This window comes from Amblyomma mixtum, chromosome 5 (genome assembly GCF_055824585.1).
Source record: "Amblyomma mixtum isolate Tamu chromosome 5, ASM5582458v1, whole genome shotgun sequence".
NCBI lineage: Eukaryota > Metazoa > Arthropoda > Arachnida > Ixodida > Ixodidae > Amblyomma > Amblyomma mixtum.
The window spans coordinates 52,462,528-52,479,761 of NC_143016.1; the positions used below are offsets into that span (position 1 = coordinate 52,462,528).

A 17,234-nucleotide genomic window follows, 5' to 3' on the forward strand; every position below is an offset into this window, starting at 1 on the left:
CATGGGTAGATCAGGCGTTTTTGATAGGCACAAGCTTTTCCGAGAAGGTAAGGAAAGAGTGGAGGAAGACGACCGCTTCAGACGCCCTTCGACCAGCAAGACCAACGAAAATGTGTAGCGAGGGAAACATTTACTTAACAGTGATCGTAGAATGAGTATCAGAATGATTGCTGATGACTTGAGCATTCCTCAAACCCAAGTTTTTGGGATCGTGACAGAAAACTTATCCATGAGGAACGCGTGCGCGAAGTTGGTGCCGGGAGTGTTGTCAGAGGAGGAAAGGGCCAACCGGTAGGATCTTCTTCGTCATCTGAATGAGGACCCCGATTTTTTGTCCAGCACAAGGCGGCAACGCTGTCTCAGCCCCCCTACAGCCTCGACTTGGCCCTGCCAGACTTTTTTCTATTCCCGAGAATAAAATCGACGCTCGAGGGGAAACATCACGGATCGGTAGAGGTGGTTCAACAGGCCGTGACGAGGGAGCTAAACAGCATTCCGGTCCAGGCGTTCCTGGAGGCGTACGAAAACTGTAACACTCATTAGCAGTAGTGAGTAGGTGCGGAAGGGTGCTTGCTACCTTGAAAAATTGTAATCGTTTGTACTATTCTCTTGAATAAATTTTGTTTTAAAAAAATGAGTCCTACTACTTTCAGAACAGACCATGTATTACAGTAAATGCTACTGCATGCAGCAAAGACGTTCTTCTTGTGGTGCTGCCGTGCCCACGGAGTGTTCGCTTTTTGGCGATTTCATTGTTTCACTCTTATTATCTTAGCATCTCTTATTATTGGCGGGTGACGTAGAATGCAGCCCTGGCCCTAGCATGCGAGAGCTTGACGCTAAAACCCGTAAGATGGCTGCCGTCATAAATTTAATCAAGAATAAAAACAAGGCTGCAAATGAATCCCTCGTATCCCTCCACGCTAAGTTGCTTGTGGTGGTGTTAATCGAAAAAAGTATCAGATGTCGAAGGTAGAATCAGTCAAATAAAGCAAACATTGTCTCACTTTGCGCGACAGATCGAAGATCTGGAAAACAATCGTACGTTCAGATATCATCTACAGCGTGGATGAACCAGTAAATTAAAAGCCTAAATATCTTGAAAAAGAAGTAATTGAAAGATTTTTAAGAAGTTATGGGTGTCTATCGCTGGAATTGAAAGAATGCCTCAGGAATAATATTGAAGAGAAAAGACGACCTGTAATTTTTAAGCTGCTTGATTCAGGGACAAAATCAAGATGCTTAAAATTGTTAAAAGTTGAAGGGATTCAGTTGTTCTGTCAGCGAATACTTTTCTTCTAGGGTTCCTAACACCATGAAGTAACTCTCGGACAGCTGCAGGTCCAACACAGATAATAATGAGATCTTCCTGGTTTTCGATAAGATTAAAATAAATGTCAAACTGTTTGCCTGGAACGAAGTAAAGGAAGAGAAAGTGCCCATTGAAAAACACGAAACCAGCGTAAGAGAAAACTAATTCTAGCTGTAACAGCATGTGATGTTACGGTAGTAAACTTAAACGAGAGAAGCATGGTCAATAAGATATTTGAGCTAGAAGCCTTCCTGTTTGATCACTCGCCCGATAGTGTCACTATCGCAGAAACTTGGCTTTACCCTCCTATATCTAGTAGTGGTGTTATCCCACCAGGATGCACTGTTCTGCGAAAAGATAGATGCTCTCGGGGTGGTGGCGTGGCGATTCTTGTCAAGGATAGCTATCACGTTATGCAGATGCTAGATGTGGTCGGCTCTGAACCATTGTGGTACAAAGTTTTCATAGGCGATCTTGTTTACTAAATGTACCGGACTCCGAGTTCTAGCCCCTACATGCTACATGTTTCAGCTGAATACATGCAACGTCTTCTAAATCACTCGCAAAAGATCATGGTGATTTTAACCTTACCGTTATATCGTGGGAAGCCTTCAAAAGCGGAAACGTGGAAACTGCCTTAGCGGAAGCGATGCTTGATATAGTTTTTTACTTTCATTTCTTCAACCTACAATGTCACTCACAGCCAAGGCATTCTAGATCTCACGTTTATAAATGATAAGCTTGTAACGCATGGTATTTCTTGGGAAATAGTTGATGTCTTGTGCCGTCGCGGTGGCTCAGTGGTTATGGTGCTCGGCTGCTGACCCAAAAGACGCGGGTTCGATCCCGGCCGCGGCGGCTAGATTTTGACTGTGTACTGTGCGATGTCAGTGCACGTTAAAGAACCCCAGGTGGTCGAAATTTCCGGAGCCCTTCACTACGGCGTCTCTCATAGCCTTAGTCGCTTTGGGACGTTAAACCCCATAAACCAAACCAAACCAGTTGATGTCTTGTCGGATCATAAATCAAATAACCACATCTACTTTGACTTGTCAAAAACCCACCGAAAGGTTCATGAGGTGGGTGTACGACTGGGGACATTCAGATGACTTTAGAGTTCTTAAACATCTGGAACATTCTTACACTGAATTCGAAGTCCAATTTAGTGATTCGATGGTCTCAGCCGAGATGCAATGGTTAGTTTTCAACAATAAAGTTGAGCACTACTTGTCAAAATGTGTGCCAGCCAACGTCAAAACCGTGCGAAAAGTCAGTCTGTGGGTAAGCCGACAAATCATACAATTGAAGCGCAAGAATTCCAGGCTAAAAAAAATTTGGAAACAGAAACATCTCTACCTAGATGCAGTCATATAATATGTGAATATTCCCATCCATAAAAGCTATAGCTATTAAGCTAGCGAAATAAAAATACCTCAGTGCCACTCTAAGTAATTTTATCAAATCTGCTGGTCAAAAATTTCCGTGATACCTTAATTCAAGGCCACACAATCTGAGTCAGTCTACTTTGCTTTTGCGGTTGATGTTGTACATAGGGCGGGAGAGTTTAATGACTACTTTAAATCCGTGTTCGCCACTGATAACGGCGTGATACATGGCAAAGGCTCCTTTGACTATGATATCACCAGTAAACTCAATGAAGTAATGCAAACGGAACCCGTAATACTGTTTTTATTGCTAGCCATTGACATCAAGAACTGAGCCAGTGGCCCTGATAATACACCTTACCCTTTCTTAATGGGATATGCCGCATAGGTAAATAACTACTTAAGGCTCAGTTATCAGAGATCTTTACTAACCAGTGAAGTACCAAGCGAGTGTAAAGTGACTTAAATAATTCCTATTCATAAATCAGGTGATCACGCTGACCCTTGAAATTATCACCCCATTTCAATCCTTTGTGCAGCTTGTAAAATTGTCGAGCATTCTCAAACATACTGCAGCATTCATGGAAGAAAGCAACTGCATGAGCAGCGAGCAACATGGATTCCGAAAAGGCTTGTCAATTACCACGCCATTAATTGGAACCATACATGACCTCGCCCAGCTATTGATAGTCGTGGGCAAATTGACATCATATTTCTTGATTCGTCCAAGCTTTTGTCCATGTGTCACACCGTAAATTATATCGCAAACTACAGTTACATTTAGGCTGTGGGATTATCACAGATTGGTTACATACAAGCTTATCTGTAAAATCGGCATCGGTTTTAGACTATCAAGGACAACATTCAATCTGCGTTGAAATAGCATCCGATGTGCCGCAAGACACCGGTTTAACTCCGGTTCTTTTTGTGCGAAAGCGCTACTTCACTAGCAGAGCTGAAGAACCCGGGGTATAAGTGAAGCGTCAACCTTTGACGGAGAGCCAGCGGCGGAGGCCTTGCGCAGCTGCTCCTTCAACGCGCGCAGCTGCCGAGAGCGGCTGGTGATAAGATCTTGCATGCGGTTGCCTTTGAGGAAGTGTTACACCAAGTTCTTTCGCTCGTCCTGCTCGGTTTAACTACATTAAAACCCTTCCATTTTTTTTCTTGGATACATCAATGAGATTGCAGATAACTTAAACTGTACTGTCCGTTTGCTCGCAGACGACTGCATAGTATACAAGGATGCCATGCGTAGCGAAGACCAACTAGCTCTTAAAAACTCAATCGTGCAAGTTTCCGAATCGTGTCAAGATTGGCAAATGACACTGAACTTTAACTAACACAGTCTTTACGACAGTTACTAGAGAGAAAACCCCCCTAATAATTTCACATACAGCATTGAACACCAGATACTAAAAAGAGTAGATCAGCGCAAACACTTGGGTGTTATAATGTTATCAGATTTAACACGGAACAGGCAGATTTATTTTGTAAGACCTCTAACACTCTCCGCACTTTTTTTTTCTTAAACGTTCCCTTAAATCTGCTTCACCTGTCAGAAAGTTATTAGCTTACCTCTCGCCCGTTGACTGTGTGTTTGAATACAGCCTCATTTGTTGGTTGCTTCCTGCTAAAATTTGGATTGCTCAACTGGAAAGCGTTCAGCGGAGGGCGATAAGATTAGTTTACGACAAGTACAGTAGTTGCAATTCCGGAACCTAGAGAACTTGTGCGCAAAGCCGGCGTTCCAACCATTCAAAATTGCGCCAAGTTCATGATCTTAAATTTCTTGTTCTTTTAAACAATGCATTCACGGAATTGATAAACATAATGTGACGTTTTAGAACGCTGCAAATTAAAGAAAAAAACATAGTAAGCACTTGTACTAATGCAGATTTCGTAGTGACACTCTCAAATTTTCCTTACTTCCTCAAACCAAGCGAGATTGGAACCTGCTGCCGAATGATAATGTTACCCGCACATCTTTAGATGCCTTTGTGGACAGCTTGTAAAACCTAGGTTGCGGTTGCGAGTCAGTGCCGTAAATTTTTGAGTTATTTGCTTTTGTAGCTAAAGCTACACTGCGCTAGCAAAAGCGCATTTCGCGGTGCCTGGCACAGGCCACTACTGCGCATGCGCCGTTACCATGCAACCTGTACCATGGCAACCATGGCGCCGCTCGGACTGTCAATTATAACAAAAGAAAAGAAGAAAAGAAAATTCAGGTCTAGGTGGGAACCAAATTCGGGCCGCCGGCGTGCGAGTCGGGGACGCTGCCACTCTGCCGCGACACTCCGACTTTTAAAGCTGAATAAAGGCGCGTCTAGTGAATGCACAGTTCTTAAAAACATATCCTCGAGATTTAATATATTAAAGGGACCATGAAAAGAATTAAAAGCCGCTTGTAAATGTTAGAAGTGATGCTCAGAAGCATTGACACCAAGTATGAATCTTCGGAACTGAGCCGGCAATTTATTATGAATTTTTAAAAATCGTGTTTTTTAAAATTCGCGGGCCGCTTGGTGTCTTCGTAGGGAGCAATTCTGAAACCAAAATCGGGAAAACAGACGTCACTAGTCCCATGACGTCGGCAGGCCACCACACGCTGTCATTCGCTAGAGCCGCGGCAGCTTCGACGTCACGGGCACACTTCCGGTAGCGGTGAACATCGTCTGCTCGAGCGGCCGCGCGACCCCCTCGGGCAAGCGCGAGCGAGGGCATTGCCTTCGCGCATATGGTTTTAATTTACCTCTGCCGCCTCTTTCTGTCGCGAGTTCGGGACCCAAGAAAGCGCAGAGACCGGAGAGACGCTGCCGACACACGCTGCTCCTCGGGAGTGGGACAACCGGAAGTCGTAAACCGAACGTCAGCGAATGACGTGTTCATGGGCGGAGCCCAGTCCCGGAGCTGTTTTCTTTATTTTTTTATGGTACCCCGCGCGTACGAGTTGAGGGGGGAGAGGAGGAGCGTGATTTTTAATCGCCTATAACTTCGTTGTTATTGATGCTAGCTCAAAAATTCTTGCGCTGGAGTGACGAGTGATGGATTGCCTATCTTTACGTAATCTCAATAAATTTGTTTCATAGTCCCTTTAAGGCCTACATGAGTAATTATGAGCATGTTGATTACAGATGTCGCAATCAAGCGAGTACCATCTTCCGTTTCCGGTAAATTTCCTCCGTGTAGTAGAAGCGCCGTCAATCGGCATCCACTGAAAACCCCTCTCGCAATGTACGGCGCTGGCCCAACAGATGGCGCAGGTGGTGCACCACGCACAGCTTCCGCGGCGCGTGAAAACGAGGCGAGAAAGGCTAAGCGGGCGGCCAAGACACCCGAAATACGAGAGGAACGTCTCGCGAAGAGACGCCGCCAAGCTGCTGCACGACAACGACGGCGTGTCGCTATCGAAATTTCAATAGACTAAATTGCTTTCGCTACATATATCCTGGCCTAGCTGAACTAAGCTACTGCTAATTTGTTTGTTATTTTTAATGTTTGTATGATTGTAAGAGTTTTTGTTTTCATTGGTGTCTCATTTCCTCCAGAGAAACCACATTGTACGCATTTTTAGTACCTTTCCTGCAGCAGCCTCTTACCTGAGGCTAGCAGCATGTAAAAAATAAATAAAATAAATCACTTTGCGCAACGTTGAGGACCATCTCGCAGGTCAGTGCGGTGTTGTTGTAAACCTGGATATGCACAAAACAGGTGTTCCAGAGTTTCACAAGCGTCGCATCTCGCACACGAGGAGTCGGCCCCACCTCGAAGACGGCGTTGCCTGTCTGCCGTACAGACACAGCCCACCCGGAAGGTAGTTACCATGGAAGGACTGTATGGGGAGAGCAGACGAGTGCGCAACCGGAGGGTGCCTGCCCAAGGGCGTCCGCAGAATTTTTTGCAGGGGGGGGCCCCATTGGTTGTTGGCGCCGGAGGGGGGGGGGGGGGGGGGGGCATGTTCGTAGCAAAAAGGCACTATTTGCGGTATGAATTTATTTATTTATATATAAATAAAAATAAGTGAAATACACACATGAAATAAAAATTACAAACAGCAAATTAAAGTGTGGCTAGGAGAGATATATTGCAGTTTATCAACGAAGAAACAATTAAAATTAATAAAAAATCCAAAAATATACTGTCACTTCGTGGAGAAGAGTGCTCAGTATTGCTGCATACGGGTTCTCGACTCACCCGGATTGATGACCAGCACACAGCACAATATGGTCACAAACACGCAACTACAGTCACTCAGTCAGTCTTCCTTGAACAGCAACTGTAGACTCCACGGATTTTTCTGGGCGAATTGCGTGATTACACGGGTGATAAATTCATTTCTGTGCTTCATTACACGCTCTCGGTGCACACTCGTCACACACATTGATTGGAAAAACGGTTGAACGCGCACGTTGAAAACAAAAGATGTCTATACATACAACGAAAACTTATTTACAAGATAAATGCACGCTCGCAGCTTCATACACCTCGCTCCATCTTGCTCGCGCATCCGCACAGTCGAGCAACCGCACGCACACTGCTCGCCGCTCGTAGTTTTCTCGTCCACTGTCTTGGTTGTTCTCAGCTTCGTTGACAAACGGCCACTAAAAACACCGAAGCACAAATACAGAGGCGCGCACACGTGCAAGGGCTTACTTCCGTGCGACTTCCAAGGGGAAGGGACACTCGCCACTCCGGTAGGAAAATTTGTTTTGTGTGTTTTTATGGGGTTCAGAGCCCCAAAACGACTCAGGTTATGAGGAACGGAGTAGTACAGAGCTCCGGATAATGTCGACCACCTGGGTCTCTTTACCGGGCACTGACCTCGCACAGTACACGGGCGCTGTTGTCATTTGAGGCCCAGCCAGAGGTGACAGGCGAGCCAGGCAGGCGCCATCGGGCTGCGTTGACCAAAGGCGCTGGTTTTCGGAGAAGACGCAAGGGACGCTGGTGTGGGGGCGCCTCTGGAGACTGCGTCGCCGTGAACAAAAGATGCTAATCTCCTTTGCCGAAGATTCTGATAGCGGCGCTTCTACCGCACTGCGCTCTCCCGTGGATCGGAGGCACAGCGAGCGGCGGCGGCGCCAACTGATCGCCCGCTTGCCCATGAGCAGCCCGACAAAGCGGGGGTGGACACGGCTGATTTGTCTTTCCCTCCTGAAGAATTCATCGGTGGCCGGCATAACGAAGGCGAAAACAAGATGCACTACATGTGCACTGTCTGCCTCCGTGTCGCTATCTGTCTAGAGATCAAAGAAACAGGCACCCATTTCAAGACGGCTTGAAACACATGCTCGCCGGTGCCGCTGTATGTCTGCAACAGGTCGGCCTTCAACAGAGCTAACGATGGCGTGGTTTGAAAACGGCATAAAGACGCGTGCCCGGACGCGGCATTTCGCAGATGTGACCCAAAGCGTGGAAGCGGGGCTGCTTTTACCCTTTTGGCTGAGCCCACCACGGCCCCTGGCGTGCGGCCATCACTCACGGTTCGAGGGAGTGATTTTCCAGGGGGGTGCAGCCACCCCCCCTTGCCCCCCCCCCCCCTCCGGACGCCCATGTGCCTGCCACAAGAACGGAACCATGGAGTGGAGGAGGAAGACGGTTAGTACCCGAGGAAGCAAGAGGATATGGCGGGAGCGTAGCAATGCGCAACCAGAAGGTGGTTACCGTAGACGCGGTTACCGTGGAGACAGAGTAAGGTGAGAGCAGAGGAAACACGGCGAGAACCCAGAGGCTGGTTACCGCGGAAGGAGGCAGAAAATTCAGGGGGCACTTTGGCTCTCGAGTGCTGCAAGGCGAAAGCCTTTCCTGGCGCACTGTTCGGCATTGGCTGCGAGACTGTTTGTGCTGTACCAGTGCTTTATTTGACTACACATTTTGACTACACATTACAACTACACACTTTGACTGCCGACTTTGACTGCTTCTTTAGCACGGCTCTCTATCTGCTTCGATGAGTTCGGTTGCATCCATGGCTCTGTTCGCAGTAATGAGATATGTAATGAGGTCACCCACGGACGCCTTACGCCCCCTGTCGGAGGGGATGACAACTTTTTTATTAGTTATCGTATGCTCCAAAAGGGGGCGTTAGGCATCCGTGAATGACCTCATTACTTCGAATTCGCGCACTCCGACGTCATAACCATTTCGGCCAACCGAAAAGCGTGACACCTCTGCTAACAACCTTCTGTCGACAACGATGAGGCATTAAAGGCTTTCGCCTTAATACGGCAAGAGGGTAGGAATGTGGCGCCCCCCTCTGCGGCTGCTGCACGCTGCGAAACGCGCCGCCCGACGAGAGGCTCAGCGTCGGTGGCGCCGCGCGCCTGGAGCAGTGGACTGAAGAAGAGTGCCAGTCGGAAGACAAAAAAGTGCTTTATGTATATGCGTGTCGCTCCAAAATTGTTTACCTCAGTACATCGCGAAATCAAGAATTTGGGGAATACTTAAGCTCCGTCTTAAAGGTTATGACGCGATAGAATTAATTGGCCCCGGAAGCGGTTCCTCTTGTTTCGCTGAAATGGACACTGTTTCCATATTATGTGAAAGACCTCACTGCATACATAGTAGGAGCAGAGTATCTGAATCGCACGATTCCTGACATATTACCACGATTTTCTTTTCAGCGTAATTCATTTACTTCATATCCTTACATGTCCTAATGACGTTTGAGTTATGTTGCAACCTTCTAATCACGAGTTTTTGTAATGTTTTAATCACTTTTCAAATTCGGCGCTTCACGTGTGACAGCTACCTTTCCGCCCAATCCGGATTTTTCACTCACAACTACAACGCCGCCGGATTCCCTAAAAAGTTTAATGGTTTTGTGACGTTTAACGTCCCAAAGCAACCCAGGCTATGAGGGACGCCGTAGTGGAGGGCTCTGGAACGTCCGATGTTTTTTTTTTTTTGCTCTTCTTATTTTATCGCAGATGATATTTTTCACGTATAGTAGTGCTTGGAGCAACCGCTAGAGTCAAAGCTGTCCTCCTTTGGTTTGGCTCCACGCAAAGCAAGCATGCTATGCAGTGAAGCTTGATTGCTAGAGGTGAAGTTCTCTCATGTTTGTGAATCCGCGATTCCTTGCTCCATGATCCGCTCGCAACATCGACATCCGTTAGGGTGAGAGACAAAAATAAATACGAGAAATAGCGCCCTGCCCACATCGCCTATGGCACAACGGGCTCTTAAAATCGACAGAGGTTTGCGTTCGTTTTTTGACTATTGTCGCCGCTTATGTAGTGCGTACTATGTACAGATCCAAAGCACGCGCCGAAGTGTCGTCGCCGCAGCGATGAAATAGAAAAATTTAGTCGTTCAGCATGGAGTGTTTGTCTAGGTTGAGGCTCATCGTTACGTTTTGCATGCTCTGTTACAAAATCAAACAAGGCGGAGTACGTAACCGTGCAAGAGCTGCAGTGCTTACTGATAAATTACTGGAGACAACCAAAAGTAAGTACCTTGACTCAATATACACACGTCTAGCATTAACAGCTAACGCGGTGAAAGGTAAAAACTCACGCTGAAACCCACACGTGTTAAATATAACCGCGAAAGCCGAATACGCGGGAAATAGAAACCACACTCAATAAACGAAATAATCGTGTGCGTAGAGTAGGGATACCTTTAGTGCATGATGAAGCATATCCAGAAGCATTCGCACAGCGTACGCAAGTGTAGGCGCAAATAGTCAAGCCAAGCATGTAAGCTAGCATGCCGGAGGAATTCGCAATATCGTAACAGCAAGCGCAGCATTCACGCAAGTTACTTCGTACAAGTTGGGCTTCATGCGCGTTACCCATGACGGGGGAACGTGTGCGCTGCAGTGATGTGACCTTGTCAAGGACAAGGGCACATCTATCAAGCCTCTGGCAGGCGGCTTCGAAAGACAGATGGAAGGTTCCATGCATTTACGCGTACTTCGGCACGACCCTCCTCGCCCCTAGTGCCGACATCGTAGTGTGGGAGGGGGGAGAACCACATAGAAGGTTAATATATGCAGGATGAGCAACAGACACAGCGTAGCTATAAAAGCGAGCGCTATGTTCTTTTCGATTTGTTTGTTGGCTACGGTTCGTTCGGCGAGTTAGAAAGACTCCGGCTTTTCTGCTCTGAGGCGTAGCGAGCGAGCTGTTAGCTCCGTCAGCTGTAGCAGATGCGTTGTCTGCGTGCAGTCGTTTGTTCATTCCATGTGGACGCCCAGATTTGTACCTCTGTGATATGTGACAGAAAATATATTGAGGAAAGAATGATATGAAAGAAAAAACAAAGGACAATTACGATACTCGGCAATGTGTTATTACAGCGCAGTTGTTGTAGATGACTTTTGCGACTGAATGAAGAAGTTATTTTGTTATGCTAATTGACGTATAAAGACATTTTAGTCAGAGAATGCACATAATTTTTCGATCTTTTTTTTATTTATTCAAGATTTCAAGCACATCTTTTTTGGGGAATGTTCTTGAAGATGACCAAGACCGCCTTGTGATTTTTGCAATGAACGCTTATATATTCGAACTGTCGTACATCACCCTTACTTTGAACACGGGGTCTAAGTAGCGTTGTCTCGAAGTGGTTACTGCAGTTTCCGGCGCCATCATCTTTAAGTTATTAATGTACATTGTGGCATCAGTGCCTAAGTTATTATTCACACGGACATCGACGTTGAAGTGACCAACAAGTAGAATGCGGAAAGAACTCTCAGCTTCGTTTTATATGCCGTTGGTGATGTCGTCACGAGTTCTGAGAACCAGTCAGATGCGTAGGAGATGTGACGTGAGTAATGGCACCATCATTCCCAAGCAACCACAGATATCCGTCGGACGTACGAGCTAGATCCGAACGTCCTTTGCCGAGATCGGACGTCCATCGGACGTACGAACACAATCCGATTTCGGATATCCGTACTCGTACATCCGCCGGACGTACGGACAGTGTCCACTTTTGTATATCCGCATGAGAGACGAGGTGTACGTCCGAAGGACGTAAGGCCGAGTATTTTCCCAGGCCATGAGTATGGACGTTTTTTATTTCACAGAATATTCGCGTCTTTCGTGTATGTATACTCTTTTATTTCCATCAGTTGGAGGGTTTAACGCGAAGAAGTTTGTAAATTGGTGCAATTCCACTCCTACCTGCAGTGCAAGAGCCGCCAACGAGCTAAATTTATCTAAGAGGAGAAGCAGGTGTTGCAGAATTTTGCAAGAACTCAATGCTATAGTTTTATAATTATATAACTTCTCCAAATTAGTGGAGTTCTGCGACATGTCCACCGTTTTGCTAGCTAAACTTGCCATTGAAACCATTCGTAAGTATCAAAACTCCCGTGCGTTCTGCTATCACCATCATCATAGATGTCACTTCGCGGTCAGTCCAATCCAATCCATCAGTACGGCTCCGTAGCGCTGTTGTTGATTTGTCGCGTAGTGTTGTCGCCCAGAGCTTTATAGGTTTGTTATTATAATGTGTGGCTTTGTTCGGTCTGTGGACGAAAGTAGTATGTAACTTAAGCAATTCGAAAGATACGGGAAGCGCCTGAAGCTCTTCTGGAACACCGGAATCACGTACTGCGTCGACCTTGGTTTAAAGAAGGCTTAGTGCACATGTGATTGCCTACGAAGGTATGTATCCAGTACACTTCTTGGAACTTGCTTCTAGGACAATGCAGCATGCTCATATAACATTCGTTCACAGGACAGTGGGAGCAGTAAGCGCGAGGAGATGGCTTCCACAAGTGTGTGCTGTTCTCACACTTTCGGGAGCCTACATCATACAGCTGCGGGAGCCCTCAACTCGCGCGACTAATTCCCACTCCTCTTCAAAGTTGCGGGACGGAGTATTTTCGCATCTTGTTAATTTTTAAGGCATCGATAGGTTCACTGTGCCTATATAGAGAGTGACAACGCGCGAAAGGCAAACCGTAGGAAGCACGTCTAGTTCGCAGTGGTTCGCAACGGAAGCTTTGCGCCTTTCTGTGCACAGTCGCGTACAGTGCTGCGCAGGTTAGTGCCCTAAGGTCCATTAGAATAAATAAAGAACAGAGACATTGTCAAATATGGTGTGGAAAAGTGAGAGCTGTTATTGCCTTATACTTATGGAGGTGGTAAAGTGCATTGTCTGTTATACTTGCAGCATTAAACACTTCTATTAAATGGTTCCAATGTTTTTCCTTGGGTGCTGCATTGTGCCATTTGTTTCACATGACTGATGTTTGCCGCGTTCTTTTTATTTCAGAAATCCTGTGGGTGGGAAGATTATGGTTGTGTGTCCCAAGCTTGCCACATTTGAAGAGTCACATTTAAGAAATTTTCCGAATATAACCCATTGCTCTGCTTTATGTATTATGCTGATGTACCATCAACCACAATAAAATATGCGTGCTATGCATCAAATTGTTTTTGGTTTTATTGCATCGCGCGGAGTGAAAAAAGCACGCATGCACCATATATGCGAATATTCGAGAAAGATCCGCCAATGGACGTACTCAACTGGACGTCCGTCGGCGGGCGAACCGTATACCTTTGGCCACCTTTCGGACGGCCGACGGACGTCTATCGGCTGTTTGCGGATGTTCAGCGGACGTACAGAATATCCGAAACAGACGTCTGTCGGCCGTCCGAAGGATGTCGGTGGTTGCTTGGGTTATGAGAACCAGTAAGGAGTGCTGCCGCATGAGTCATGTGATCGGTTCGTTGCCATGTGATCTGGTTACACCACCGGCCTGAATCACTGCGATGTAAAAACAGCAGGCGCCTCACTCTGCACCCGACATTTACAACAAGCTTAACTGACTTGAAGAGGCCCGAGGAAGGCCAAAGAGGAATTTGGTGCACCCGCATGTGAAGATATATGAACCGAAAAAAAGCTGAAATCATCGCTGACAAAACGGCCCTGAAAGACTTTCCAGATCTCTCGTGCGAAAAAAAAAATAATGAAATGGAGTGTAGCGTAAAGAGAAGTATATAGGTTATAACTAGTAACTTAGGCATGGGTTATGGCAACTATGATGGGAATTGAGACACAAAATTCAGTTGTTATCCGCAACGACAGTGTGTCTGTCCTCCATTCACCGGCGTTGAACAAGCTATCCGCTGCGGTGTCCACGGCCAAATGACGCGCGAATTTATATAAAAAAGAACTCAGATGAGCTCTTTTTTTGCGTGTGTGTGGCGCAGTCGACAGGATCCGGCGACTACCAGCACAGAGCAAAATTCTGACACACAAACCAAGGCCACGGCTTCCAGTTGATATGCCGACCGCCAGTTGATCACAGTAGGAGCGGTTCTTTAGACGCGTGCAGGAGACCCAAGGACAGGAAAGGATGCAGTGACCCGAGGCACAAGCGTTAGCAAAGTGGCCCCACAGCGAGCAGGAACGAGCAGCTACGATTGCTTAGGTGAGCGGGACTTCTTTCCTCCGTTGGTTTGCGTGCCTGAAGCGTGATGAGGAAGAGGTGTCTGACATTTACACGTGGTAGGATAGCAAGCATGACTGATAAGGGGGAAGTACGAAGTGGTCGAGCAGTCGTAATTTCATCAGACATATTGCAGTCGCACTGATGCGGCTGGAGTTTCTAGTTTCGACAGATGCAGCGACCGAGTTAGAGAAAAAGGCAGGAGGCTATAAACAGGAAAACGAAAAATACGGACCGAATCAGGGAAGAGGATTCAAGCTCAAAAATTACTGTCGAACCTGAGGAGCGCGACGCACTGCACGATGTTGGATTTGGCGAGTGCCCTCTAGTCTCGCTGAATGGGGAGGGGGCAGCCGGCCTCCGACTAAACCCAGCACTGCGTGAAAACGGAAGAAGAGAATTCGATATTAACCGCACGCATGGAACTCAGGGTCCGGAGTACGTGCTTCCGCGCGATGGCGAAAACTGCATGAGTCCACAAAAGGATCTGTAGGGGGAAGGTCGAAGCATGTTAAAACCAATGACGCCACCTGAAAAGATAACAGAGTGGGATGTGACAATGAAAACGGCCCGCAACAGCGTTGAATACGATCGCGCCAGCAGAGCGCGCGCACTAGGGGTGGTGGTACAGAGTGTGGTTCCCAGCAACGGCGCGTTGCTAAGGGATATTGAAGTGCTGAGAACGAACGACAAATTACGGAGGCCGTGGCCACGACAGGTGGGTAATGTCTACGGGCGGACCCACTACCGCTCTTCTCTGCACCGACTCAGAGGTCATCGTTATCAGAGGGCATCGTACCCAGCGAGGAACGCGAGCCCACGGGAGAGAGAAATTTTTTTGTATCACCTTTCGGCCACAGAATGAACGCACCTGTGCGCTCGTCAGCTTACCGGTGAAATTATGGCGGCAAACGCTCTGAGTGGAGAGCCCTCAAAGGGCACAGACAGATGGCAGATGTCCTTATGAATAAGCTCCCAGAGAGCCTGAATTGTTTGCTTTCGAGAGAGGATTGGGAAACTATTCTATAGCTAGGCAATGGTGGCGACGCGCCGGTTGCAAATCAGTTGACCCTTGGTGCTGCGACAGGCGGCATGAAAGCGGTCGTGTGGGAAGTCGGCATTGAAGCACTCTCCAACATGCCCACTTGATTGGACGGTGCACGCCAGGCAGCCAGAAAGCGTCCAAAGCTACGGGACTGCAGATATTAAAAATAGTCCGACGTCAAAGATGGCTAAAAAAATTCTCATGTCAATGGAATTGCATAACGAGGCCACCAGGCCTGGGGTGTGGCCTGATCTCGGTGACCAGAACCGGCAATGCTTTCCCTCACCAGAACAGGATTTGGTCACCCTGGTGTAGTATTTGGCCACAACTTTCTATGAACAAACCAATTAAGCCTCGGCCCTCGGTGGCTACGGAGCAACTGACCAAGGCGGCGGTCATACCTGTGACGCAGCGGAGGTTGCTTAGAATCTCTGGCTCCGGACAGGCCGCCATTGGAAACTGAACCTGGCAACGTTTAACGCTAGAGCCTTATGCACTCCTGAAATTATTTAGGCGGGAACAAACCCACTTTGGAAGAGCTGCACCGGCGAGTGTGCGCGTTCCTCTCACCTGCGCATATCTATACGTTTGTGCCTGCCAGAGGACAAAATGTGCACCAGGTTTACTGCGTAAAAACGAACTCCAAGTGCCCAAAAGTGTGCACGTGCACATGAGCCGGCACTCGTCGCCTGAGTGATGCAGGCCGCACGGACACGAGTACCGTGCGTGCAGGCTTTTCGTAGGTAGACCCTATAGTATGCGGCCTTTTGTTTTCAGACTGACTGCAAAAAGTAACAGCAATGGGGGCCTGTAAAACAACTCAATCTGGCGATCTAGACGCGCCCGCGCGCGGCGAAGAAAAACGAATATCGAAACAGCTCGAAAATAGTGGTGGGCTGCTACAGGCTTGAACGCGTTGCAGCGACGGCAAGTCCTCAGCAAGCGGCCCGGTCAGCGCCGAAACTTCGAAAACCAACTGGAAGCACAGCGTTTTGCCACTGTGGCTGCAAACCTTAGCGCCTTAAAGAGACCACGAAATGGCATTTGCCGAAATTAAGAAAATCGCACGAGCGGTCGGTATTCATTATAGCCACCTCACCGCAAAAATTTTTAACCTAGCTTCATTAGGACCGAAGATACTGGCGATTATAAATGGTGCTTCTTCTCTCCCCCCCCACTAATACACGCCGACGCGCCGAAAAAAAACAGAAAACAGGTCGGAACTGCACCTCGCCGCACGCCGTTCAGCCCATGTCAGTTGGGCACGTCCATTGAGAAGGCTCGTCCAGACTGCCCATTCACGTCATTGGGTCGGCAACGAACCCGCAGTGAGGTGTCGCCATAATCGGTGGCAAGCATCAATTCACTATTTGGAAGTTATAGAGCCCACGCAGAACTTTTAAATTTGACCAGAGTTCTCACAATGATCACAGATTTGTTGTTTCAGAATATGACTATCAAAAGAAGTTGACCTGCATAGATAGGGTACCGCATATACAGGCCACTCCTACTGAAAGCGGGGCTTTCATAAGCTAGAAAAGACACACACACAAAAAAAAAAAAATTACCGACGATTACGTTGCTTCCTAATGCGAAATTTGAGCGCAGCAAATAAGCTGTTTCACCTTTTCGATAGATTGAGGCAAAGAAATCGAGCAACACATGTATGCGCTATCACAGAGTTTTTTTTTTTATTTTTCACACGTATTCCTTTAACAAAGATTCCACTAACAGTTCTTGACAGTCATGAAGGAAGCTTTGTGGTCGGAGAAATAGACTGATATATGTTCGACTTGGTACACCAATGCTTGATTCTCAAAGACGAGATCTATACAAGTGCCTCGCGAGGTTGTCACAGCCGTGGGACGCGTTACGAGCGAGAGGAACGGGATGTTCTCCCGCTTAAGTGTTAGGAAATTGCTGTTTGTCTTTATGTCAACATTAAAGTCCCCCACTACTAACATCGGTGTGGATCGATGGACGGTTAATGCGAGTTGCAGGAAGTGCACGACGTATTTCGTGAGTGCGGTAGGGGCGAAGTAGGCAGCTACTACCAGCAAGCCGTTGGGCAACTTTGCGGCGCAC

At 47.3% G+C, this 17,234-nt stretch overlaps 1 long non-coding RNA gene across 1 annotated transcript; it reads left to right on the forward strand.

Annotated features, from left to right (window-relative positions):
* The first annotated feature begins 12,088 nt into the window (after window positions 1-12,088).
* On the forward strand, window positions 12,089-13,077 carry LOC149342160 (uncharacterized). The gene is made up of 2 exons (XR_016282664.1): window positions 12,089-12,311; window positions 12,925-13,077. It is a non-coding gene; the product is annotated as an uncharacterized LOC149342160 (long non-coding RNA).
* Window positions 13,078-17,234: the final 4,157 nt, after the last annotated feature.